This window comes from Scyliorhinus torazame, chromosome 2 (assembly GCF_047496885.1).
Source record: "Scyliorhinus torazame isolate Kashiwa2021f chromosome 2, sScyTor2.1, whole genome shotgun sequence".
NCBI lineage: Eukaryota > Metazoa > Chordata > Chondrichthyes > Carcharhiniformes > Scyliorhinidae > Scyliorhinus > Scyliorhinus torazame.
The window spans coordinates 247,503,906-247,530,402 of NC_092708.1; positions in this window are offsets into that span (position 1 = coordinate 247,503,906).

Below are 26,497 nucleotides of genomic sequence, written 5' to 3' on the forward strand. Positions count from 1 at the left end.
TGACAGATCCCGGGTCCTGGTTGGCCGTTGACCTCTAGCTCCGCCCTGAAGGCGGAGTATAAGAAGCCGGAGTCCTCCCCCGCAGGCCATTCTACTATCGAGCTGCGGGGGAACAGACACGCTTAATAAAGCCTCATCGACTTCACTCTATTCGTCTCACGGAGTCTTTGTGCGCTACAATTTATTAAGCGTGCCTAAAAAGGACTATGGAGCTCAGGATCATTCCGGAATGCCTGAGGATCAGCCCCCACGCAGTGAACGCGGCAGCAGCCTTCAAGCACTGGCAGACCTGCTTCGAGGCCTACCTCAGAACGGCCACCGGCCGGGTCACAGAAGACCAAAAACTACAGGTCCTGCACTCGAGGGTGAGCACGGAGATCTTCTCCCTCATCGAAGACTCGGAGGATTTCCAGATGGCGTTCGCAGCACTGAAAAGTCTCTATGTCCGCCCAGTTAACCAAATCTATGCTCGCTACCAGCTCGCGACGAGACGGCAAGGTCCCGGAGAATCGATGGACGAATTCTACCCCGCGCTGCTGATTTTGGGACAAGCCTGCAGCTGCCCTTCGGTGAACGCAAATGAAATCACGGACATGTTAATGCGCGACGCTTTTGTGGCAGGTATGAATTCATCCCAAATCCGCCAAAGACTTCTAGAAAGAGAGTCGCTAGGACTCTCAGAGGCCCGGGCCCTAGCAGCCTCCCTAGACGTGGCCGCGCGTAATACCCGCGTCTACGGCCCCGACCGCGCAGCAGCCCATTGGGCTCCGTATGTACCCGTCGCGACAAACCCACCCCCCCTCCCCGGACACCCCACAGGCTTTCGCGGTTCAGACGCCAAGTCGCACCGGGGGCGCCCGCTGCTATTTCTGCGGCCAGGCGAAACACCCCTGGCAGCGCTGCCCGGCCCGCGCAGCAACCTGCAAGAGCTGCGGGAAAAAGGGCCATTTCGCGGTTGTGTGCCGGTCCCGCGAGGTCGCCGCTGTCCCGGGAGAGCAGGGAGCCCTGCAAGCCGTTTACGCTCCCCACCCGCTGGCGCAGCCGCTCTGGGTCCCGACCACCACGGGCCCGGGAGAACAGGGAGCCCTGCACGCCGCGTACGCTCCCCAACCCCCCCCCCCCCCCGCACCCCATGTATGACCCGCCGGCGCTACCACTTTGGGTCCCGACCACCACCCCCCACGGAGAAGAGGGAGTTCTGGCCGTCTCTAACGCCCCCCTAACCCCCCCCCCCCCCGCGCTCCACGTCTGACCCGCCGGCGCTACCAACTTGGGTCCCGACCACCGCTGTCCCCGGAGAGGAGGGAGCCCCGCGCGGTCCTAAGGCTCCCCAACCCCCTCCAGCGCCCCATGTGCGATCTGCAGACGCCGCCACTTTGGGTCCCGGCCACCACGAGGGGAGGAAGGGCGCCGCCATCTTGGACCACCCCAAACCTCTACGACGCGTGGGGGCAGCCATTTTGTCCACCCCCGCCGCCATCTTGTGACCCCCAGCCACGTGCGATGTATGGGGGTGGCCATTTTGTTCATCCCCGGCGCCATCTTGGGCGGCAACAACGGACCCCACTCCACTACTACAACCACGTCTCGCTTCAATTACGCTCGATCAAGCTCGGCCCCGGACACTCCAGACGACGACGACAACGGTGCTAATAAACGGCCACGAGACACCATGCCTAGTCGACTCCGGGAGCACGGAGAGCTTTATCCACCCCGACACGGTAAGACACTGTTCCTTGACCACCTACCCCAGCGCACAAAATATTTCCCTAGCTGCAGGATCCCACTCCGTACAGATCCAAAGATTCTGCATAGTTACCCTAATCGTGCAGGGGAGGGAGTTCAAAAACTACAAACTAAACGTCCTTCCCCAACTCTGTGCCCCCACCTTGCTGGGATTAGATTTCCAATGCAATCTACAGAGCCTTACGTTCAAATTCGGCGGCCCAATACCCCCACTCACTATCTGCGGCCTCGCAACCCTCAAGGTGCAACCCCCGTCCTTGTTTGCGAACCTCACCCCGGATTGCAAACCCGTCGCCACTAGGAGCAGACGGTACAGCGCCCAGGACCAGACCTTCATTCGGTCCGAAGTCCAGCGGCTACTAAAGGAGGGCATAATCCAGGCCAGCAATAGTCCTTGGAGAGCGCAGGTGGTAGTAGTGAAGACAGGGGAGAAACAAAGGATGGTCATAGACTATAGCCAGACCATCAATAGGTACACACAACTATACGCGTACCCTCTCCCCCGCATATCCGACATGGTCAATCGGATTGCCCAATATAAAGTCTTCTCCACCGTGGACTTCAAGTCCGCCTACCATCAGCTCCCCATCCGCCCAAGTGACCGCAAGTACACAGCCTTCGAAGCAGACGGGCGATTATACCATTTCCTAAGGGTCCCATTTGGCGTCACAAACGGGGTCTCGGTCTTCCAACGGGAGATGGACCGAATGGTTGATCAACCTGGGTTGTGGGCCACGTTCCCATATCTCGACAATGTAACCATCTGCGGCCACGACCAGCAGGACCACGACGCCAACCTCCAAAAGTTCCTCCAGACCGCCAAAGCCTTGAACCTCACGTACAACGAGGACAAGTGCGTTTTTAGCACCAATCGGCTAGCCATTCTGGGCTACGTAGTGCGCAATGGGATAATAGGCCCCGACCCCGAACGTATGCGCGCCCTCATGGAATTCCCCCTCCCGCACTGCCCAAAAGCCCTGAAACGCTGCCTGGGGTTCTTTTCATACTACGCCCAGTGGGTCCCCCAGTACGCAGACAAGGCCCGCCCCCTAATACAGACCACGACCTTCCCTCTGTCGACAGAGGCTTGCCAGGCCTTCAGCCGCATCAAAGCGGATATCGCAAAGGCCACGATGCGCGCCATCGACGAGTCCCTCCCCTTCCAGGTCGAGAGCGACGCCTCCGACGTAGCTCTAGCGGCCACCCTTAACCAAGCGGGCAGACCCGTGGCCTTTTTCTCCCGGACCCTCCACGCCTCAGAAATCCGCCACTCCTCAGTGGAAAAGGAAGCCCAAGCCATAGTGGAAGCTGTGCGACATTGGAGGCATTACCTGGCCGGCAGGAGATTCACTCTCCTCACTGACCAACGGTCGGTAGCCTTCATGTTCGATAATGCACTGCGGGGCAAAATCAAAAACGACAAGATCTTAAGGTGGAGGATCGAGCTCTCCACCTTCAACTACGAGATTTTGTATCGTCCCGGAAAGCTGAACGAGCCGTCCGATGCCCTATCCCGCGGCACATGTGCCAACGCACAAATTAACCGCCTCCAAACCCTCCACGAGGACCTCTGCCACCCGGGGGTCACTCGGTTTTTCCACTTCATCAAGTCCCGCAATCTCCCATACTCTTTAGAGGAGGCCCGTACAGTCACAAGGGACTGCCACATCTGCGCGGAATGCAAACCGCATTTTTTCAGGCCGGATGGTGCGCACCTGATTAAGGCTTCCCGCCCCTTTGAACGCCTTAGTCTCGATTTCAAAGGGCCCCTCCCCTCCACCGACCGCAACACATATTTTGTTAATGTGGTCGACGAATACTCCCGCTTCCCATTCGCCATTCCCTGCTCTGACATGACCGCGGCCACAGTCATTAAAGCCCTGAACACCATCTTCACACTGTTCGGTTGCCCCGCATACGTCCACAGCGACAGGGGGTCCTCTTTCATGAGTGACAAGCTGCGCCAGTTCCTGCTCAGTAAGGGCATTGCCTCAAGCAGGACGACCAGCTACAACCCCCGGGGGAACGGGCAAGTAGAGAGGGAGAACGGCACGGTCTGGAAGACCGTCCTACTGGCCCTACGGTCCAGGGACCTCCCAGTTTCACGGTGGCAGGAGGTCCTCCCGGACGCTCTCCACTCCATCCGGTCGTTATTATGTACGAGCACTAATCAAACGCCTCATGAGCGTTTCCTTGTCTTCCCTAGGAGGTCCTCCTCTGGAACATCGCTGCCGACCTGGCTGGCGGCCCCAGGACCCATCTTGCTCCGAAAGCATGTGCGGGCACATAAGGCGGACCCGTTGGTCGAAAGGGTTCACCTCCTCCACGCGAACCCGCAGTACGCTTACGTGGAGTACCCCGACGGCCGACAGGACACGGTCTCCCTGCGGGATCTGGCGCCCGCCGGCAACACACACACCCCCCCGACACCATCCACCCAACCCCCCCCCCTTCCTGCCACTGCCGCACCCCGCGACCGCCCCCTTCCCAGGAGGATCGGTTCCCCTCCCCTCAGGCCCGACCAAGAATAAAGCCCAAGCTGAAACCGTAAGGCTCCCGGAGATGACAACACCGGTACAAGCACCACCACCACCACCGGGGCCGAGGCGATCGACACGGACGACCAGACCGCCCGACCGACTCGTGGCGTCGATCTAAATCAAAATATGGACTTTTCACAAGAACATTTTGCTTTTCTCCCTATACCCTCTGTAAATAGTTGAAACAGGACAAAATTGTACAATACTGTATTGCCATGTGAATGTTTTTTTTCCTCCCAGGACCAGCCCTGTAAACCCTTACCACCATACGAAGCATCACCCCGCCGGGTTCATTTTTGACAAGGGGTGAATGTGGTAGTATGTATTGGGGGTCATGTGGGACTGGAAGCCCTAATGTCATTGGCTGACAGATCCCGGGTCCTGGTTGGCCGTTGACCTCTAGCTCCGCCCTGAAGGCGGAGTATAAGAAGCCGGAGTCCTCCCCCGCAGGCCATTCTACTATCGAGCTGCAGGGGAACAGACACGCTTAATAAAGCCTCATCGACTTCACTCTATTCGTCTCACGGAGTCTTTGTGCGCTACAGAGACCACTCCACTTCGTACACTACTGAGTGAAAAGTTGACCTTGTTTGGAATTGTGAATATAAGGACTGTCTGGATGAAACCAAGGAGGTTATCTGTGAAGGTTATGTACACCCCAGGAGTCAGTGGCAATAGTCCCAAGTTGCGGCCTTCGAGGGAGGGAGCCTTGTAGCTTGTCCCCTATCCATCCAAACAATCAACCCAAAAAAATTGTGATACCAATTGGTTCAGAATCCAACTTCCTAAATGTAAAATGCATAAATGCTTCATGCCACACTTTGTTCCTGAAACAATAAATGGCGCCGCACATCCTTAACTTGGTAAGTGGCCCAGAAAATAAACAGGGCACCAAGTGATCCTTGAGGAGCACTGAACACCAAATTATCACGTGAAACATGAAATAAAAACAGGAAATGCTGAATAAACTCAGCAGGTCTGGCAGCATCTGTGGAGAGAAATAGTGTTCTGTTTCAAGTTTAAATGAGCACGATCTGATGTACAAAAATATCACGCACCATGAAACTGGCATGTCACTTTAAAAGAGCTAATGGCAAAAAAAAATGAGGGGGCAGTTAAACAAAGTTAATTGGCAGAGATTTTTTTTTCAACAACCATTGAGCAGAGGACAAGTGCGTAACGCATGCAAAGTAATTACATACCTAGAGTCAGCAAGTGTAGATTAATTAAGTGTACGTCCCTAATTGGATTAACAAATTAATCAGAAGTGAAGTTATGAGGCAGATGAATCATTACATGTCCTGTAGAGGGAATGTTGAAGGGGCTCACTGCAATGCATTTAGGACCCTGCAGAAGTATGTAAAATGGATGGTCAGAATGGCAAATGGAGATTGGTTCTAAATGTCGAGCAAAGCAGCAAGAGGTTCCTTGGTATTTCAGCAGTCAAAGGAGAGGCGCAAACTATGAAATGCAGCTGAAACAAAGGATAAGCATCAGATGGTTCATATTCCAAATCATTGCCTCCTCCAAGTATTCACAAGTGAGGACATGAGTAAAACGCCCTGCCTGTGCAGTGATAACCTAAGTAGAATTAATGACTTTGCCATCAGTGAAAGGCAGAAAGAACCGACAACAAATAAATCCACAAGGAGAGATAGGATTTATAATCAAGGACTAAGGGTGAGATTTGTGAGGCATTGCTGAAGATCTTGAAGGAATAAAGGAGGGCAGAGGAGATGCCGATAAACTGAAAACAGGCTAACGTAATGCCATTATCAAAATGGGTGACAAAGCAAATGCAGGGAGCTACATAGCTGTTGGTTTTAGTTTGTGTAAAATAATTAAATAAATTCTGAAGGGTAAGCTTGAAGATTATTAGTACAATCATAATGAAGAAATAGCCATCAATATGAATTCAGGTGGGGGAACTCTTATGTGACCAAATCCCAATTTTCACACAGCAAACTCCTGCAAGCAATCACATGATAATGACTGGGTAATCTGTGTGGCAAATTAACATTAGAAGTGGACTGTGGTGCATCTCAACCATCAACAATGTTTCACATAAAAGGTTGATATTTGAACCAGAAATTGGGGAGGACCAAAGCAAATCTTGAGACAGGCAGATTCCTGTCAGTTGGGTTTTGGTTTTGAGTGGATGCTCCAGGGTTGGGTTGCGACCACAAATGTTTCTAATTTAACCGATGAGTTGTGGCTGAATTTAATCACTTACGTTCAAGTCGCGCCACCAGGTAAGAGGGAGATCTGTCTCCAAAAGCTGCAGGCCCAATCAAAGGCCAGCAGCTCAGCAGTGCCACCATTAGTGGTGGCCATTGCTGAAGCTGCAGCTCCAGGATGAAGGTGCCTAAAGAGCAATGCACACTCCAAGACATCTAAGTATCTTTGGTAAAGTCGGATCTCGAACTTCCAACAGAATGATCATGGACGTGGGAAATGTCTCTTAATTGGCCACTTAGTGGGCGGCTGAGCTGACAGGTGTCCTGTCAGTGGCGATATGGTACGGCTCTCCTACCAATGCCATTTTGCCAGCTCTCCTGCCTCCTAGCCTGTTGCCAATGGGCCAGGAGAATTCACCCCTTGTAATTCTGAAACTCAACACAATTTGATACAATTTATTGATCACAGCAAAATAAGAGATTAAGGGAGGAAGAAGGATCTGAGAGGCAACTTGGGAAATATAAAAGATCAACATAGGAACAGGAGCAGGCCATTTGGCCCCTTGGGCCATTTACTTAGATCAAGGTTTTTCAAAGTGTGTTTTGTAACCCATGGGGGGGGGGTCACGGGTAGGTGTCCAGAGGGTCGCAGAGCGATTTGTTGCACTGTTCCCGCGGTAGTCCTGATCACGGGAGAAATGCCCAACGGCCGCTACCGGCTTTTACATTGAGAATGGCAACCACTGCCACTGTTTAAATGAAAATAAATGAGGCTGTGTGGAGTCTTCCAGCCAGATGCGACAGCAGAGAGCAGGTCACATACCCTGCAAGCACACTTGATGTCAAGTGCCCTCCCGGTACGTGCTTTTCGTGCCAAATCACAAAGCAGTGTTACTTCCATTTTCCAGCTCCTGGTAAACAAGGCAAGTGAACTGTGAAGATGTATGGTTTTCTTAAAAGTAAGAGATGGCCAAAGACTCAAGTAGAAAGTTTACCTATTGGACAGGATCTCACAACAGAATCTGTTGGGGAGAGGTGCGCAGGAGAGTCTAAGGTAGGACAGAGCAGTGCTAGCTCTGTGTTAGCTCTGTACAGAGCTCCGGAGTTAACAGCCTACAAAAAAAGAAACTTAACTCGGGAACAAAACAGTATAAAGATGATTTCTTGAGGTACGGTTTTGTCAATTGTGCCAATGCAAATAAGGATGCAAAGCCCATGTGTGTTATATTCCAGGGGAGTACTGGCAAATGAGTTTCAGATTTTGAAAGAGAAGTGTTGGGTGAATAATTACTTTTGAGGGTGAGACCCCAGAGTCAGTTATTAACCTTGAGCTGACTCCAAATTAAACGACTATGCTGCTGCAGCTGACCTGTAATACCACATCAAAACATGCCAAAAGCCCGTAAGGCTGTCAGCATTCCCAGGAGTATCCAGTGCAGAGTAAAACGCGCATTTTGTTGCTATTGTCCTTCACGATGTCCGTTTGCATAAAGATGAAGACAGCACAAAGCAACCGGCTGAAGTCCGCATCTGAAATGCGCATTGCCCTTCCCCCTTTAAACCTGATTGAATTGAAAATTTGAGGACCAAGCAGGCTCCCTTTCTGCGTTAAAGATAAACAAACATGGCTTGGGTCGTGAAGGTTGGCTGGTTGGCAAAAGTGGGTCCCCAGGAAAACAACATTACTTAGATTATAGATAATCTGTATTTAACTCCATCTATATAAAAGAAAACTCCTAACATCTCCTTGTTAGGAGTTTTCTATAGGCCCCCCAATAGTAGCAGAGATGTGGAGGAACAGATTGGGAAACAGATTTTGGAAAGGTGCAGAAGTCATAGGGTAGTAGTCATGGGCGACTTTAACTTCCAAAATATTGAGTGGAAACTCTTTAGATCAAATAGTTTGGATGGGGTGGTGTTTGTGCAGTGTGTCCAGGAAGCTTTTCTAACACAGTATGTACATTGTCCGACCAGAGGAGAGGCAATATTGGATTTAGTACTTGGTAATGAACCAGGGCAAGTGATAGATTTGTTAGTGGGGGAGCATTTTGGAGATAGTGACCACAATTCTGTGACTTTCACTTTAGTAATGGAGAGGGATAGGTACGTGCAACAGGGCAAGGTTTACAATTGGGGGAAGGGTAAATACGATGTTGTCAGACAAGAATTGAAGTGCATAAGTTGGGAACATAGGCTGGCAGGGAAGGACACAAGTGAAATGTGGAACTTGTTCAAGGAACAGGTGCTACGTGTCCTTGATATGTATGTCCCTGTCAGGCAGGGAAGAGATGGTCGACTGAGGGAACCATGGTTGACAAGAGAGGTTGAATGTCTTGTTAAGAGGAAAAAGGAGACTTATGTAAGGCTGAGGAAACAAGGTTCAGGCAGGGCATTGGAGGGATACAAGATAGCCAGGAGGGAACTGAAGAAAGGGATTAGGAGAGCTAAGAGAGGGCATGAACAATCTTTGGCGGGTAGGATCAAGGAAAACCCCAAGGCCTTTTACGCATATGTGAGAAATATGAGAATGACTAGAGCGAGGGTAGGTCCGATCAAGGACAGTAGCGGGAGATTGTGTATTGAGTCTGAAGAGATAGGAGAGGTCTTAAACGAGTACTTTTCTTCAGTATTTACAAATGAGAGGGGCGATATTGTTGGAGAGGACAGTGTGAAACAGATTGGTAAGCTCGAGGAAATACTTGTTAGGAAGGAAGATGTGTTGGGCATTTTGAAAAACTTGAGGATAGACAAGTCCCCCGGGCCTGACGGGATATATCCAAGGATTCTATGGGAAGCAAGAGATGAAATTGCAGAGCCGTTGGCAATGATCTTTTCGTCCTCACTGTCAACAGGGGTGGTACCAGGGGATTGGAGAGTGGCGAATGTCGTGCCCCTGTTCAAAAAAGGGACTAGGGATAACCCTGGGAATTACAGGCCAGTTAGTCTTACTTCGGTGGTAGGCAAAGTAATGTAAAGGGTACTGAAGGATAGGATTTCTGAGCATCTGGAAAGACACTGCTTGATTCGGGATAGTCAGTACGGATTTGTGAGGGGTAGGTCTTGCCTTACAAGTCTTATTGAATTCTTTGAGGAGGTGACCAAGCATGTGGATGAAGGTAAATCAGTGGATGTAGTGTACATGGATTTTAGTAAGGCATTTGATAAGGTTCCCCATGGTAGGCTTATGGAGAAAGTAAGGAGGCATGGGATAGTGGGAAATTTGGCCAGTTGGATAATGAACTGGCTAACCGAAAGAAGTCAGAGAGTGGTGGTGGATGGCAAATATTCAGCCTGGATTCCAGTTACCAGTGGGGTACCGCAGGGTTCAGTTCTGGGTCCTCTGCTGTTTGTGATTTTCATTAATGACTTGGATGAGGGAGTTGAAGGGTGGGGCAGTAAATTTGCTGACGATACGAAGATTGGTGGAGTTGTGGATAATAAGGAGGGCTGTTGTCGGCTGCAAAGAGACATAGATAGGATGCAGAGCTGGGCTGAGAAGTGGCAGATGGAGTTTAACCCTGAAAAGTGTGAGGTTGTCCATTTTGGAAGGACAAATATGAATGCGGAATACAGGGTTAACGTTAGAGTTCTTGGCAATGTGGAGGAGCAGAGAGATCTTGGGGTCTATGTTCATACATCTTTGAAAGTTGCCACTCAAGTGGATAGAGCTGTGAAGAAGGCCTATGGTGTGCTCGCGTTCATTAACAGAGGGATTGAATTTAAGAGCCGTGAGGTGATGATGCAGCTGTACAAAACTTTGGTAAGGCCACATTTGGAGTACTGTGTACAGTTCTGGTCACCTCATTTTAGGAAGGATGTGGAAGCTTTGGAAAAGGTGCAAAGAAGATTTACCAGGATGTTGCCTTGAATGGAGAGTAGGTCTTACGAGGAAAGGTTGAGGGTGCTAGGCCTTTTCTCATTGGAACGGAGAAGGATGAGGGGCGACTTGATAGAAGTTTATAAGATGATCAGGGGAATAGATAGAGTAGACAGTCAGAGACTTTTTCCCCAGGTGGAACAAACCATTACAAGGGGACATAAATTTAAGGTGAAAGGTGGAAGATATAGGAGGGATATCAGAGGTAGGTTCTTTACCCAGAGAGTAGTGGGGGCATGGAATGCACTGCCTGTGGAAATAGTTGAGTCGGAATCATTAGGGACCTTCAAGCAGCTATTGGATAGGTACATGGATTATGGTAAAATGATATAGTGTAGATTTATTTGTTCTTAAGGGCAGCACGGTAGCATTGTGGATAGCACAATTGCTTCACAGCTCCAGGGTCCCAGGTTCGATTCCGGCTTGGGTCACTGTCTGTGCGGAGTCTGCACGTCCTCCCCGTGTCTGCGTGGGTTTCCTCCGGGTGCTCCGGTTTCCTCCCACAGTCCAAAGATGTGCAGGTTAGGTGAATTGGCCAATGATAAATTGCCCTTAATGTCCAAAATTGCCCTTGGTGTTGGGTGGAGGTGTTGAGTTTGGGTAGGGTGCTCTTTCCAAGAGCCGATGCAGACTCAAAGGGCCGAATGGCCTCCTTCTGCACTGTAAATTCAATGATAATCTATGATTAATCTAGGACAAAGGTTCGGCACAACATCGTGGGCCGAAGGGCCTGTTCTGTGCTGTATTTTCTATGTTCTATGTTCTATCTATTTTGGTTCCGTAACCATTAATACACTTGTCTAATAAAAATCTAGCAATCAAGGTACTGAAATGTTCAAATACCCTAGTCTGAACAGCCTTTTTCAGGGGATAGTTCCTGATTTTCACTATCCTTTGTGTGAAGAAGTGCTTTCTAACAACACCTCGGAACACTCTATCTCTTAAGGTTATTTTAAGTTTGTACTATATTCTTCCTTACACCGCCCTCCCATCACTTGTTCGGACTCCCACCAGTTGGGTAATATATGAATAGAACATGCCAAATTAAATTTAATATGGACAAATATATATCACTGCCCTTTAAAGGGTGACATGTTTACTCCATGAATATTATTTAAAAGTTCCTCCTCCTTCAGGTACCATTACTCACTCAAGAATCGACAACCATGGAATTGGTCCATGATTACACTTGGCAAAGTACAGCCATTGCCTTCTGCAGTGTAGCTTATCAGGAAACTCTTCCACTCTTAGTGTCTGCCATCAGGACTATTGAAAGGATTTACAGGTTGGTAATTAACATGTTTGGCCATGTTTTGAATGCATCTTCCATAACCATCAAGCCCTGAAGTGAGACTTCTGTCCAGATGCAAGGACAGTACCATTGCATCACAAGACCTACATCCAAAATAGCTACGGTTGAAGAAGGAAAGATTTGCATTTTATACAGCACTTTTCAGAACCACCAGACATTTCAAAGTACCTTGCAGTCAATGAAGTACTGCTGAGGTGTAGTCACTGCTGTAATGGAAACGTGGCAGTGAATCTGTGCACAGCAAACTCTTATAAACAGCAATGTGATAATGACCAGATAATCTGTTTTGTGATGTTGATTTCAGGATTAATATTGGCCAGAGCACTCGGGACAACTCCACTGCTGTTCTTCAAAATGGGCTATTTTACATTCATCCAAGCAAGCAGACAAGGCTTGAGTTCAAAGCCATATCCAAAGCACAGCACCTCTGACAGTGCAGCACTTCTTCAGTACCAGATTGGGGTGTCAGCCTTAGCTTTTGTGTTCAAACCCTGGGACATAAGAGCATTGAGGTAATAGCGATCACAATGTAAAAAGGTTTCAGATAAAAATCGAGAAAGAAATGAATAGGACAACAATCAAACTAACAGATTGATAGGGGAGATGATGGCATAGTGGTAATGTCACTGGACTAGTGACCCAGGGGATACACCCTGGTTGGCCTGGGTTAAAGTCCTGCAGCAGATGGTGGAATTTGAACTCATAGAATCCATAGAATCCCTCCAGTGCAGAAGGCAGCCATTCAGCCCATCAAATCTGTACCAACCCTCCATAAGAGCACTCTACCTAGGCCCAATCCCCCGCCCCATCCCATAACACTACGTATGGATCATGTCTAATCCATTTAACCTGCACATCTTTGGACACTAAGGGGACATTTAGAATGACCAATCCACCTAACTTGTATACCTTTAGACTGTGGGAGGAAACCGGAGCATCCAGAGGAAACCCACGCAGACAGGGGAGAACGTGCAAACTTCACACAGACAATCACCCAAGGCCAGAATTGAACCCGGGTCCATGGTGTTATGGGGCAGTGGTGCCACCCAATTTTTAAAAATCGGGAATTTAAAGTTTAATGATGACCATGAAACCATTGCCGGTTGTTGCAAAAACCCATCAGGTTCACTGATATCCTTTAGAAAAGGAAATCTACTGTCCTTACCTGGTCTGGGGTACTTATGATTCCAAATCCACATCAACATGGTTGACTCTTAAAATCCTCATAAGTTACTCAGTTCAAGGGCAATTGGACTGGGCAATAAATGCTGGCCTTGCTGGCGATGCCCAAAATCCCATGAAGAAATAGCTCATTGTAAGTAGATGAGAATGAAATTAGGGACAGTAAATTGGAAAAATAATTGGCAAAGAACAAAGTGGCTATCTTTACAAAGATGATCAATGGAGTGAAGGAGAAATATATTCCACATAAACAGTATCAAGCCAGCCAACAAGAAATACCATTGACAAATAAAGAGACAAGAGTAAAACTGAATTTGAAAAAAATGCATACACTGAGATATAAAAAATAAAGCAGAGAATGGCAAGAAGGAAGATTGAGCGCTGAGGGAAGAAGTAAAAACCAAGGACTGACCCGGCAGTGGGTTTTAAGGTTATGAAGAGCTTTCACAAACCAACGTTTCTAGTTATCATCAGTGGCTCCATTGGCAGCACTCTAGCCTCTGGGTCTGGTGGCTATAAGTCCCATTCCAGGGAATTGAGTACAAAGGTTGATGCTTCAATGTGGCACTGGGAGAATGCTGTTGGTTGGACAAGATGTTCAATCTCGTCCCTGCCTGCTCCCTGTGGCATCAGAGAGTCCCATTCACCAACAGGAAGGGGTTCCACTCCCTTAATGTCCAGCTGGTGTGTGACCACCAGATGAGGTACGTGCACATGTGTAAAAGTTTTCCAAGGAGCGTGCCTGACAACTTTATTCTTGGCAATTGTAATTGTGTCATACCAGCTGCAGGCATGGCTTGTTGGGAGGAAGGTTAGCCACTGAGGTCTTGACTGATGATGCCAGTGCGGCGGCCTGAGATCGAAACAGAGGCCTTTTACAATGAGGCTCACAATGCCACCTGGTCTGTGATAGAGAGGTGCGTCGGGCTCCTCAAGCTATGTTTCTGCTGCCTTGACAGGTCCGGTGCGGCGTTTCAGTACAGTCCCCTGACAGTCTCCCACATGTTGGTAGTCTAGTTCAGCAGTGGGGCGATGAATTTACTAATGAAGGCCTGGAGGAGCAGAATGTCGCCTCACATGAGGAAGGGGTCCAGGAGGGAGTAGAGGAAGAGGCCAAGGCGGTGCCGGAGGATGGAGGTCAGGCGGGGACAAGGGTTCACATGGGCAAGAGAACCAGGGACACCCTCATTGCTTCCTGCTTCACGCCAGAGGATCAGCATTTTGTCTACCAGATCAACAACTTGCCCTACACAATACCGTCGTAACCACTCTGCGACCATGGGAAGACGGTCGCATAAGACCTTAGTCATCAGGGTGCTGGGCCTGGGGAGTCCTTGTGCCTGCTGACAAGTCAATGCAGGAGGGTGATGACGACTCACGGTGTGGAAAGCTTTGTGATGCTCCTCAGTTATTGCTTATGCCTGATTCCTGTATGTCTGGTTGCAGCACGCTGACACCCCAGCTCATGTGAGACCGAGTTTCGGCCCTAGGTCCCTTTGTCTCTTAGCACGAGAGGGGGATTAGGGGTGAGAGTCCAGGGCCCACTTATTAATGCCTAAGAAGATTTATGTAACTTTCACTTTGTGTGAGCCTAACAGCTTGCTTGACATTGAGGGCCTGTGAGAAGAGCTGTATCCATATGGAGAGAGGCACTGTCTGACTGGGAGGAGGGTTAATGAGAGAGGCCTTAAGGTTGTGAAGAACAAGGGGCTGGATTCACCCAAAATGAAACTATGTCTCCACGCCAGCGTAAAAATGGTGGAGGTTTATTCCCGAAATTCCTATTAAAAAGTTGAACTAATTCAATGCCCTGCAGGGGGCTAGCAGGGATCCGGAGTAAATCTCGCACTTTAGCTGCGGATACGGGCCCCCGCACTTCCAGTTCGGAGTCCGCGCATGCACAGGGCGGCGGCCTCCAGTGGCCGAGCCGAGCTCTATGGCGGACCCGGACCATGGAGCCACACAGAGAAAAGAGACCCCCCGATCGGCCGCGCGCCCAAGCCTGAAACCACGCAGATCTAATCTCCAGCTGCCTATAAGGCACCACCTGGCCTCCAATCCCCCCGCCCCCAACCAGGGCGACCGCGGACTGAGTGCGCAGCCGCCACACCAGCATCCCGACCGGCAATAGGTGGTTAGTTCCACGCCGTCAGGAACTTGGCCGGTCGGGAGCGGCGGATTGCTGGGTGGGGGTCTGGCCCTGGCCGCACGGCATACTCCACGGTCATGCCGATTTTCAGGGTCCGGAGAATTGCCGGACCGGTGCAGGGATTCGCAGGGAAAGTGGATTCTCCGCCCACTCCGGCTGTGATTTGGGCGTGGGGCTGCGGAGAATCCAGCCCAAGGGTTTTTAATATAGTGACATGTGCATTTGTAACATTTGATAAAGACCCTCAGCTATCTGTGCCTAACTTCACCCATGTCCACTCTGTACCCCTACAACCCATTAGCATTGCGAACCCTCCCATTACATCTAGGTATATTCCCAGAATGCATGTCAAGAGTGGAGGTGGTCTGTTCCCTCCATTCCCTGTGTAGTGGTCTGTATATCTGCTGGTATGTAAGGGGTTAACATCTGTAAATAAGTGCTAAACAACCATTAGATGGCAGCACCAGATCTATGGATACAAGCTATACTCAGAGGAGAATCCCGCCTCTTCGTATCAGGAGTGACTAGTGAACAGAGTGTTAGAGATATAGCTTAGTAAGCAGGTGTAATTAAACATTATATATACTTAATCTTATTTATCAAATCTTCAGTTATAGTTGTCGAAGAGTGAACAAACTCATAGTTAATTTATAATCGTTACTCAATAAACAGTATTTGCTTAATTTGAAGATTGAGAGTTTTAGTGAACATCAACCATCATACCATTCTGGATGTAAGCAAATGAGTAACAGGATATTACAATAACGTAATATAACCCTGTTGCCTGAGATGCCCTTGGCAGGTGTCCTTTGGAGGGCTGAAATCTGAAGCCCCCGGCCTACTCTCGGTTGGCACTTGTGTTGCTGTGTCACTCTATTCTGCCCACTGGCTCTGAGTTGCTCCGATATCAGGAACGGGTTCAGGTTTGCTGGTCACTCCCAGCCTCTACTGGGTGGAAGGCCCTTGTCTGAGCTTCAGCGGTTCCTCCTCCCTCCGGGTGCTTGTTGGCCCCTGGGTTACTCCATGGGATGGAGGGGCAGCTAGAGTGAGCTCCAGAAGCCTCATCACCATCTGGCGCTGCCAATCCTGGAGGCCCGCCATTATCTACACCCCATGGCGTTGAACCCCTCAGCCATGGTCCTCAGGGATTGAACCATGCTTCGGCATTCTCCAGTCATCGATCCGACGTCTTGTCCCAGGTATTCCACTGTGCATGCCACTCTTGCAGTGCTGGCTTGGGTGCCACACATTGCCGGCAACATCTCCTGAGACAGAAGGATTTGGAACTCCTCCCTTTGACTTTACAATCAGCAGGAACGTCCCTGACACCCCTCCCTCTTGGTATTCCAGGCTCTGACCTTGCTGGGGGGCCTCAGCCAGCCTGAGGGCACGTTGTGACCCGCCTCTCCTCCATAGCATCCAGCAAACGGCTGAGGGCCCCCTCTGTAAATCTAGGAGCTGTTTTTTTGATCTCACCCTCCTGACTTGAATCAGATCAAGTGATGCAAAGCTGTTTGAATACAGCGCCCCATTCATTAAAATGCTCAAATGACCCCAGGGGAGGACGAATCAAGCGCGTTGCGCCTCAGGCTAGACGTTTTTCACATGTGGAAAAAAAATTCAAAGTGGCTGAAGATTGTGAACCGGATCATGCTGCCAAGGCCTACGGGAATTGTGCCAATTTTCCTTGCTGAAAATGACCCTTCGTCATTTTTTTTTCGGCAAATTTCATCCCAGGAGTCTCTCCCACTCTTACCGCCAGCCATTGACATGTTCGGCAGGATTTTCTTTTTTTTAATTTAGCGTACCCAATTCAATTTTTTCCAATTAAGGTGTAATTTAGCGTGGCCAATCCATCTATCCTGCACATCTTTGGGTTGTGGGGGCAAAACCCACGGAAACACGGGGAGAATGTGCAAACCCCACACGAACAGTGACCCAGAGCTGGGATCGAACCTGGGACCTCGGCGCCGTGAGGCAGCAGGGCTAACCCACTGCGCCACCGTGCTGCCCTCGTTCGGCAGGATTTTGCAGGTTGATAATCAACCTGTTTGGCTGCACCTTCCTTGGCAACAATTCCTGAGGTGGGATTCGAAGCCAGAGCTTCTGTCTCAAAGGTAATGACACCACCCAAGATCTCCAACTTAAATGATTCCATGGCATTATTTCAGAAAAGAGCCAAGGAGTTATCCCCATTGTTCTGGCCAATATTTACTCTCAATCAACATTGCTAACATAAATATTTTCTGCAAGCTTACTGTGTGCTTATTGGCTGCTTTGTTTCCTACATTACAACTGTGAATACAGTTCAGAAAGTACTCCATTAGCTGTAAAGTGCTTTGGGATATCCTGAGGTTGTCACAGGTGCTGTATAAATGTGAGGGTTTCTTTTTACCAACCACTTTACCTAAAGAAGTCACCAAGGAATTCAGAAGAAACCTTTTTCCATAGAGAGTGATTAGAATATGTAACTCACCGCAAGGAATAGTTAGGCAAATAACATAGAAACATTTAAAGGGAAGCGAGATAACGATATGAGACAGAAAAGAATGGAATGTTAAGCTGATAGAGCTTGTTGAAGAGGGGTATGGAAGAGGCTTTTGTGGAGTATAAACACCAGTGTAGACCAATTGGACCAAATAGCATGGGCGGAATTCTCCGACCCCCCTCCAGGTTGGAGAATCGTCGGCGGGCCGCGCGAATCATGCCACGCTGCCTCGATGCCGGGACGTGATTCTCCGCAGAGCAGAGAATCGGCGCCACTGAGGCTGGCATGGTTGGCGCGGCGCCAGTCAGGGTATGTGACTACTCTCCATCCCGGGCCGGCACGGGCTGGCACGCCGATTCTCCGGCCTGGATGGGCCGAGCGGCCGTCAACAAAGCACCGAGTCCCGCCGCCGTCGTTCCAACATCCTCTGAGCCGGCGGGACCTCGGCCTTGAAGGGTCCGGAGGCAGCCTGTGGGGGGGGGGAGTGGGGGTCCGACCCCGGCGGGCCAGCCTCACTGTCGGCGGGGCCTCCTTTCCTCCATGCCGGCTCCTGTAGCCCTGCGCCATTTGCCGTCGGGGCCGATGCGGAGAAGAAAGCCACTGCGCATGCGCAGACCCTGCGGTGCCGGGTTCACGCAGGGATCGGCAGCTGGAGCGGCACCGGCCGCTTCAGTGCCGTGCTACCCCACTGTGGCCCGGAGAATCGGGTCTCGGAACGGGCGCCCATGCCGGAGTAAAACACTCCCATTTTTAAGCCGGCGTTGGGACTTAGCCGCCCAATGGGAGAATCCCGCTCCATGTTTCTGTATTGTAAGTGACATGTACTTCCATGTATCTATAACCCTGATGGCAATCTTGAAGGACACATACGCATCCAAAGGTTAATGAAGGAAATCTTAGTCAAAATTCTGTCACTTTAAGGCTAGCTTAATTGGAAATTGAAACCCTATCAAAAGTAAAGATACAAAGAATTGAAAGTGCTGGACTGTGTGTGTGTAACGTGTAAATTTCTTTTTAGGCACCGAAGCTATGCCTGTTGGACAACATTAGTTTGAAAACATCACAAATTGCACTTTCTCGCTCTGTTTAAAATGCTTTTGACGTTTTGACGTTTGGTGATATCAATAAAACACACATCTCAGGAAGAAGTGCAATAATTTTCTTTGCAGTCGATGGATAGCCTGCAGACACGTATAAACGATAGCGTAAATAACTGACTTGCCAATGTAGTTTATGATCTATCAGGTAATCAAGTTTACCACTGAGCGCTGAATAGCTAGAGGTGATAGACTGAGCATGGGTGTGTGTGGGGCGGGGGGGGGGGGGGGGGGGGGGGGGGGCGCGGTATTGCACAGTACGGTTCTCAAACAATTTCCGTCAGACAGAAGGTAGAGATGCACATTGCTCATATATGGCTCAATAATGTAATTTCTGGATTGAATCTTAACCCATCTAGTGGAATCTCGTTACACAGCGAAAGGGGGGAAAATCTGCCTTCAGGCCAGGATTACCCTTTACTTAAGCTTATGCTGCTAACTTCCTATACTTCCAAAATTATTAAAATGTCACATCTGTTTGCCATTCTGTGAGTGAATGAATGAATTAAACATAAGAAAACACACAGATGGAATAAATTTAGCTTTAAGAGCAAACTTTGTGTATCACTGTACCTTCCTTCAATAATAAAAGGGACATTTTGAAAGCTGCTTTGTGTCAGGTAGAGGCACGTGCCCTGTTGAAAGTGTTTGAAGGGTAACCAAGTGCTGATGGTGGTGGGCGGGCAGTCTACATGCCTACATCCTCTGGAGCATGTGATACATATTTATGGATCAATGAATGGCAGCTGTCAGAAGGAAGATTATAAAACGTGTTTTGATTGACAACCTTTTTATTTCATTCTTAATGGAGCAATCACCAGTGGAGTTAATTTGATATTTGAAAAGTGTTGAGATTTGGGATCCTCCTTGTCTCTTGTTGAGGAGTGCTTGATGAAAATTCAGCCTGATTACAGAACTACAATAAAATACATACTATTAGCCTTGTAAGCCGGGGGGGGGGGGGGGGGGGGGGCATATGGCTAATGTGTACTCCCATCAAAGAGACCTCATAGCAATAAAGAAGATTGAATTATAGGGTTTAAGAATAAGATTATAAAGGGAGGATTAGCATATCAAGGCTTTACATATCTTGAGGGAACTTACTCAATTCTGAGACAAATTGGAAACCCTTAGGTTTTGATGTTGTGCACAAAGCAGGTAGCAAATCAAACTGAGTACAGAATCAATCTGCATATCAAGCAACCAAGGATCCATCGTGAGTCATCACTCTCATTGATGAATCAATGCCAAAAAGCCAATAATCTGTCTCTGACATGATATTGCAGCGTTGTGCAAGGTGTATAGTCCATAACATGAGTTGACTGAACAATATGATTTTATTTTAAGGCTTGCACTGTATCTGTTAAAGCTTTCTCTATGAGAACAAATTTTCAAGAGTAATAATATTATGTATTCTATGGTAGCCCTGGAGGGCCTGATTATGTCTCTGGAAGATATCTCAAAGCATTCCATATAGTCACTGTTAAGCAGTAAACGTAGCAATGAAATGAACAACTATTTAATCTATCACGAGGGGCCGGGACAGGGTGGCTAGAGCGAAACTGCTTTCATTGGCAGAAGGATCGAGAAGCAGAGGGCACGGATTGAAGGTAATTGGTAAAAGAAGCAAATGCGATCTGAGCAAAAGACTTTTTCACACAGCGAGTGACGAGTCTGGAATGCATTGCCTGTGAATGTGGTGGAGATAGGTTCAATCAGGGCATTCAGAGGGCTTAGATGATTATTTGAAAAGAAAGGGGTATAGGGAAAAGGCAAGAGAATGGCACTAGTTGAAAGGTTCATTCAGAGAGCTGGTGCAGACTAGTTGGCGGGATTTTGAACCCCCATTTGCCGCAGAGTAAATGGCAACGGGAACGCAAAATCTCACGTGAGCTAAAAATCGGAATTTGCAACAGTGCAATTTCATGGAGCAATTCTCCCCACCCCTTCACCAGCGCCGTGATGGGATTCCTGCCAGGCAATGCCAGGAACCGCAGTAACATGCATCAACAAATCACCAATAGGGCTTCCCCACCCATGTAGCAATTCCTCGGGTATGTTGAAAAATCCTCCCCTGGCAGCATGATGTCACGTTGGCACATTCCCTGACAGGTTTTTGAAAAGAGAGAACTGGCGAGTTTGGAGTGGAGTTTGGAGGTGAGTGCCCAGTTTGCAACTAGTCACCAATGAGTCGAGAAGGAGAGAGGGCAATGGACTGGTCAGGGGGGAGCTGGCTTCAAAGAGAGAGGGGTTGCACTAGGAGGGGGTCAGAGGTTTTGGAGATTCGGAGGCCTCATATGTCAGCCATTGTTCAGGGCGTTTTTTTGGGGGGCGGTGGGGTACTACAGGGCTAGCGATTCGGGGGGAGACTCCGATAGGGGTGATGTGGTGAATGCACCGTGGCTGCACAGAGGGCTGAAGGGAGGCACCTTAGATGCAAAGGGTGGGAGGAGAAAGTGCATCAGCAGGGAGGGGAGCAGATGCATGGAGGGGGCCAAGGAGCAGTGACCGGCTGCTGAAGGAGGGAAGGGCTCAGCGACGAGAGGAGAAGGAAGCCAAATTTGAGGCTCACCTACACTGAAACTGAAATCTTCAGCTAATGGGCCTCTGCCTTCTTAAGGAGCTCTGGGACTGGAGCGGGAAGCCTGGGCTGATGGGTTGGGTGGGTGTCCAGTGGGCAAGGTCAATGATCCACCACAGGACTTCCGGTGGCGGCTATGAAGGAGTAAGTCGCACATTTGGTGGCTCCCGCTCGGGTCGGAATTTTGGACCTTTTCCCCCGGTTATTTACCGGACTTGATTTGAAAAATTGATGACTGAGGCAATTGTGAACTGAATTCCCACATCGGTGCATGGAGAGGAGGACTAGAAGTGCTCGTAAAGGCAGAAACAGAAGGACAGAGAAGGTTTGGGCTGAAGCAGCATCGGGAGGAAGCATGGCGGAGGTCCGGACCTCTGGTTTGTCGACCCAGCGGTCAATGGAGCAGCTGATGCAAGTTAACCAGGAGGGCTTCGCCAGGCAGAAGCGGGACTGCTTGGACCCGATTAAAGAGTCAATTGCGCAGCTGGAACTTAGATTGGATGCCCAGGATCGGGCGATTCAGAAAGTAGAGAAGGAGTTGGCTGACCAGGAGGAACATCAAACAGCGGTGGAGTTGGAGGTGGGGATGCTAAGAGACCAGCAGAAAAGGCTCCTGGAGAAGGTGGAGGACCTAGAGAACAGGTCCCGCCAGCAGAGCTTGAAGACCGGTGGGCTCCCGGAGGGATCCGAAGGAGCGGGCGCTGGGGCATATATAGCGGCCATGTTCGAGAAGCTGCTGGGGGATGGCGCATTCCCCCGACCCTCGGAGGTGGACAGGGCTCACAGACCACTTATGAGGAAGCCGTGAATGGGAGACCCCCCGAGGGCAATGGTGGTGAGATTCCACAGAATACTGGATAAGGAGCGCATTTTACAGTGGGCCAAGCAGACACGGAGCTGCAAATGGGACAACAATATCCTGCGGATCTATCAAGACCTGAGTGGGGCGGTGGCCAGGGGAAGAGCGGTGTTTAACCAGATCAGGGCGACCCTTTTCAAGAAAAAGGTGAAGTTCGGGCTGTTGTATCCTGCCCGCCTCTGGGTTACACACAAGGAGCAACATTTCTATTTATTTTTAAAAAATATATACTTATTAAGAATTTTTAAACAAAATTTTTCACCCTTACAAACAACCCCCCCCCCCCCCCCCCCCCATCACCACCACCGTAACAAAAAGAAAGCTCACATAGCAAGACATGAACATGGTAAATTGATTTGACACAGAGCTTTGTACATTGGATTCCTCCCGTGCATGTCAGTTTTCCGGCTCATTCATGTATTTCCTTGCTTGAATGCCCCCCAAATAAACCCCCCTTCCCCCTCCCTCCCTCCCCCCCCCCACAAAAGATTACCCCCCCTCCCCCCCACCTCCCTCCCCCCCAGGCTTGCTGCTGCTTCTGACCGACCTTCATCTAACGCTCCGCGAGATAGTCTAGGAACGGTTGTCACCGTCTGTAGAACCCCTGCGCAGACCCTCTCAAGGCAAACTTTATCCTCTCCAACTTGATAAACCCTGCCATATCATTTATCCAGGCCTCCACGCTGGGGGGCTTCGCCTCCTTCTACATTAGCAAGATCCTTCGCCGGGCTACTAGGGATGCAAAGGCCAGAATGCCGGCCTCTTTCGTCTCCTGCACTCCCGGCTCGTCCACTACTCCAAATAGTGCTAGCCCCCAGATTGGCTTGACGCGGACTTTCACCACCTTAGATACTGTTACCGCCACTCCTCTCCAGAACCCCCTCCAGTGCCGGGCATGACCAAAATATATGGACATGGTTCGCCGGACTTCCTGAGCACCTCCCGCATCTGTCCTCCACCCCAAAGAGCCTGCTCAGCCTCGCCCCCGTCATATGGGCTCTATGAACCACCTTAAATTGTATCAGGCTAAGCCTGGCACACGAAGAAGAGGAATTAACCCTACTTAGGGGATCAGCCCATAGCCCCCTCCTCAATCTCCTCCCCCAGCTCCTCCTCCCATTTACCCTTCAGCTCCTCTACCAGAGCCTCCCCTCTTCTTTCATCTCCTGTATATCGCCGACACCTTGCCCTCTCCGACCCATACACTCGAAATCACCCTATCTTGAAATCTCCTGTGCCGGGAGCAACGGGAATTCCCTCACCTGTCGCCTCACAAACGCCCCTCACTTGCATGTACCTAAAAGCATTTCCCGGGGGTAGCCCAAACTTCTCCTCCAGTGCCCCTAGGCTCGCAAACGTCCCATCAATGAACAGGTCCCCCATTCTTCTAATCCTGCCCGATACCAGCTCTGAAACCCCCCGTCCATCCACCCTGGACAAACCGATGGTTACCCCTGATCGGGGACCACACCAAGGCTCCCATTGCACCCCTGTGCCATCTCCACTGGCCCCAGATCGTTAGCGTTGCCGCCACCACCAGACTCGTGGTGTACCTTGTCGGCGAGAGCGGCAGCGGTGCCGTCACCAGCGCCCCCAGGCTCGTTCCTTTGCAGGACGCCATCTCCAACCTCTTCCATGCCGCCCCCTCTCCCTCCATCACCCACTTACGGATCATCGCCACATTGGCTGCCCAGTAGTAGCCACCCAGATTCGGCAAAGCCAACCCTCCTCTGTCCCTACTGCGCTCCAGAAACCCCCTCATTACCCTCGGGGTCTTATTCCCCGCACAAACCCCATAATGCTCCTGCCTACCCTCTTAAAAAGGCCTTGGTGATCACGATTGGAAGGCACTGGAACACAAAAAGAAACCTCGGGAGGACCACCATTTTGACCGACTGCACTCTACCCGCTAGCGAGAGCGGCAGCATGTCCCATCGTTTGAAGTCCTCCTCCATCTGCTCCACCAGCCTTGTCAAATTAAGTTTATGTAGGGCCCCCAACTCCTAGCTATTTGGATCCCCAAGTACCGAAAGCTCCTTTCCGCCCTCCTCAACGGTAGATCGTCTATCCCCCTTTCCTGGTCTCCTGACTGTACTACAAAAAGCTCACTCTTCCCTACATTGAGCTTATAGCCCGAAAAATCCCCAAACTCCCTTAGAGTCTGCATGACCTCCACCATCCCCTCCAGTGGATCCGCCACATACAGCAACAGGTCATCTGCATAAAGCGACACTCGATGCTCCTCTCCCCTCGGACCACCCCCTCCATTTCCTAGACTCCCTTAATGACATGGCCAAGGGTTCAATTGCGAATGCAAACAACAGGGGGGACAGGGGGCACCCCTGCCTCGCCCCTCGATACAGCCAAAAATACTCCGACCTCCGCCGATTCGTAACCACACTCGCCACCGGGGCTCTATATAGGAGCTTAACCCAGCTGATAAACCCTCCCCAGAACCCAAACCTCCGCAGCACTTCCCAAAGGTACTCCCACTCTACTCGGTCAAAGGCCTTCTCCACGTCCATAGCCGCCACTATCTCCGCCTCTCCCTCCTCCGATGGCATCATTATCACGTTTAGGAGCCGCCGCACATTGGTGTTTAGCTGCCTGACCTTTACAAATCCCGTCTGGTCCTCGTGAATCACCCCCGGGACACAGTACTCGATCCTCGTAGCCAGCACTTTTGCCAGCAACTTAGCATCCACGTTGAGGAGCGAGATCGGCCTGTACGACCCACATTGCAGTGGGTCCTTATCCCGCTTCAGGATCAAAGAGATCGTCGCCTCAGACATTGTTGGGGGCAGGGTCCCTTCCTCCCTTGCATCATTAAAAGTCCTCACCAGCAACGGGGCTAACAGGTCTACGTACTTCCTATAGAACTCAACCGGGAACCCATCCGGTCCCGGGGCCTTCCCTGCCTGCATTCTCCCCAAACCTTTAATCAGCTCCTCCAACCCAATTGGTGCCCCCAAACTAGCCACCTCCTGCTCCTCTACCCTCGTGAACCTCAGTTGGTCCAAGAATCGTCTCATCCCCGCTGGGGGCTGGGATCTGTACAGCTCCTCATAGAAGGCCCTGAATGCCTCGTTTACTTTCATCGCACTCCGCACCGTAGTTCCCTTTCCATCCTTGACTCCACCTATCTCCCTCGCTGCCATCCTCTTACGGAGCTGGTGTGCCAGCATCCGACTCGCCTTCTCCCATACTCATACGTCGCCCCCCTGCGCTTTCCTCCACTGTGCCTCTGCCTTCCCTGTGGTCAACAGGTCGAATTCCGTCTGGAGACTTCGCCTCTCCCTAAGTAATCCCTCCTCAGGGGCCTCTGCGTATCTCCTGTCCACTCTTAAAATCTCCCCCACTAACCTCTCCCTTTCTCTGCCCTCTCTCTTCTCCCTATGAGCCCTGATGGAGATTAATTCTTCCCTGACCACCGCCTTCAGCGCCTCCCATACTACCCCCACCTGCACCTCCCTGTTGTCGTTGGCCTCCAAGTACCTTTCAATGCACCCCCTCACCCTCCCGTCCACCGCCTCATCTGCCAGCAGTCCCACATCCAACCGCCACAATGGGCGTTGGTCCCTCTCCTCTCCCAACTCCAGTTCCACCCAGTGTGGGGCGTGATCTGAAATGGCTATGGCTGAATACTCCGTTCCCTCCACTTTCGGGATCAGCGCCCTGCCCAGAACAAAAAAATCTATCCGGGAGTAGGCTTTGTGCACATGGGAGAAAAAAGAAAATTCCCTGGCCTGCGGCCTGGCAAACCTCCACGGATCCACTCCCCCCATCTGGTCCATAAACCCCCTAAGCACCTTGGCCGCAGCCGGCCTCTTTCCGGTCCTAGATCTGGAGCGATCCAGTGCTGGGTCCAACAACGTGTTGAAATCCCCACCCATTATCAAGCTTCCTACCTCCAGGTCCGGAATGCGCCCCAACATACGCTTCATGAATCCAGCATCATCCCAGTTCGGGGCGTACACATTTACCAATACCACCCACGTCCCCTGCAACCTATCGCTCACCATCACGTATCGACCTCCATTGTCCACTACAATATTCTTGGCCTCAAAACGACACCCGCTACCCACCAATATTGCCACGCCTCTGTTCTTCGCATCCAGCCCCGAATGGAATACCTGTCCTACCCATCTCTTTCTTAACCTGACCTGGTCTGCCACCTTCAAATGTGTCTCCTGGAGCATGACCACGTCTGCCTTCAGTCCCTTTAAGTGCGCGAACACTCGGGCCCACTTTACCGGCCCATTCAGGCCCCTCACATTCCACGTTATCAGCCGGATTGGGGGGCCTCCCACCCCCCCACCCCCCCACCCCCCGGGGCCCCCCCCCCCCCCACCCCATCCCACCCCCCGCCGACTAGCCATCACCTTTTCTAGGCCAGTCCCGTGCCCGCGCCGCCCTCACCCTCCAGTCCTCCAGACGGGAGACCCCCCGCCCCGACCACCTCTTCTGCGTCCAATTCCCCCTCGGCCAG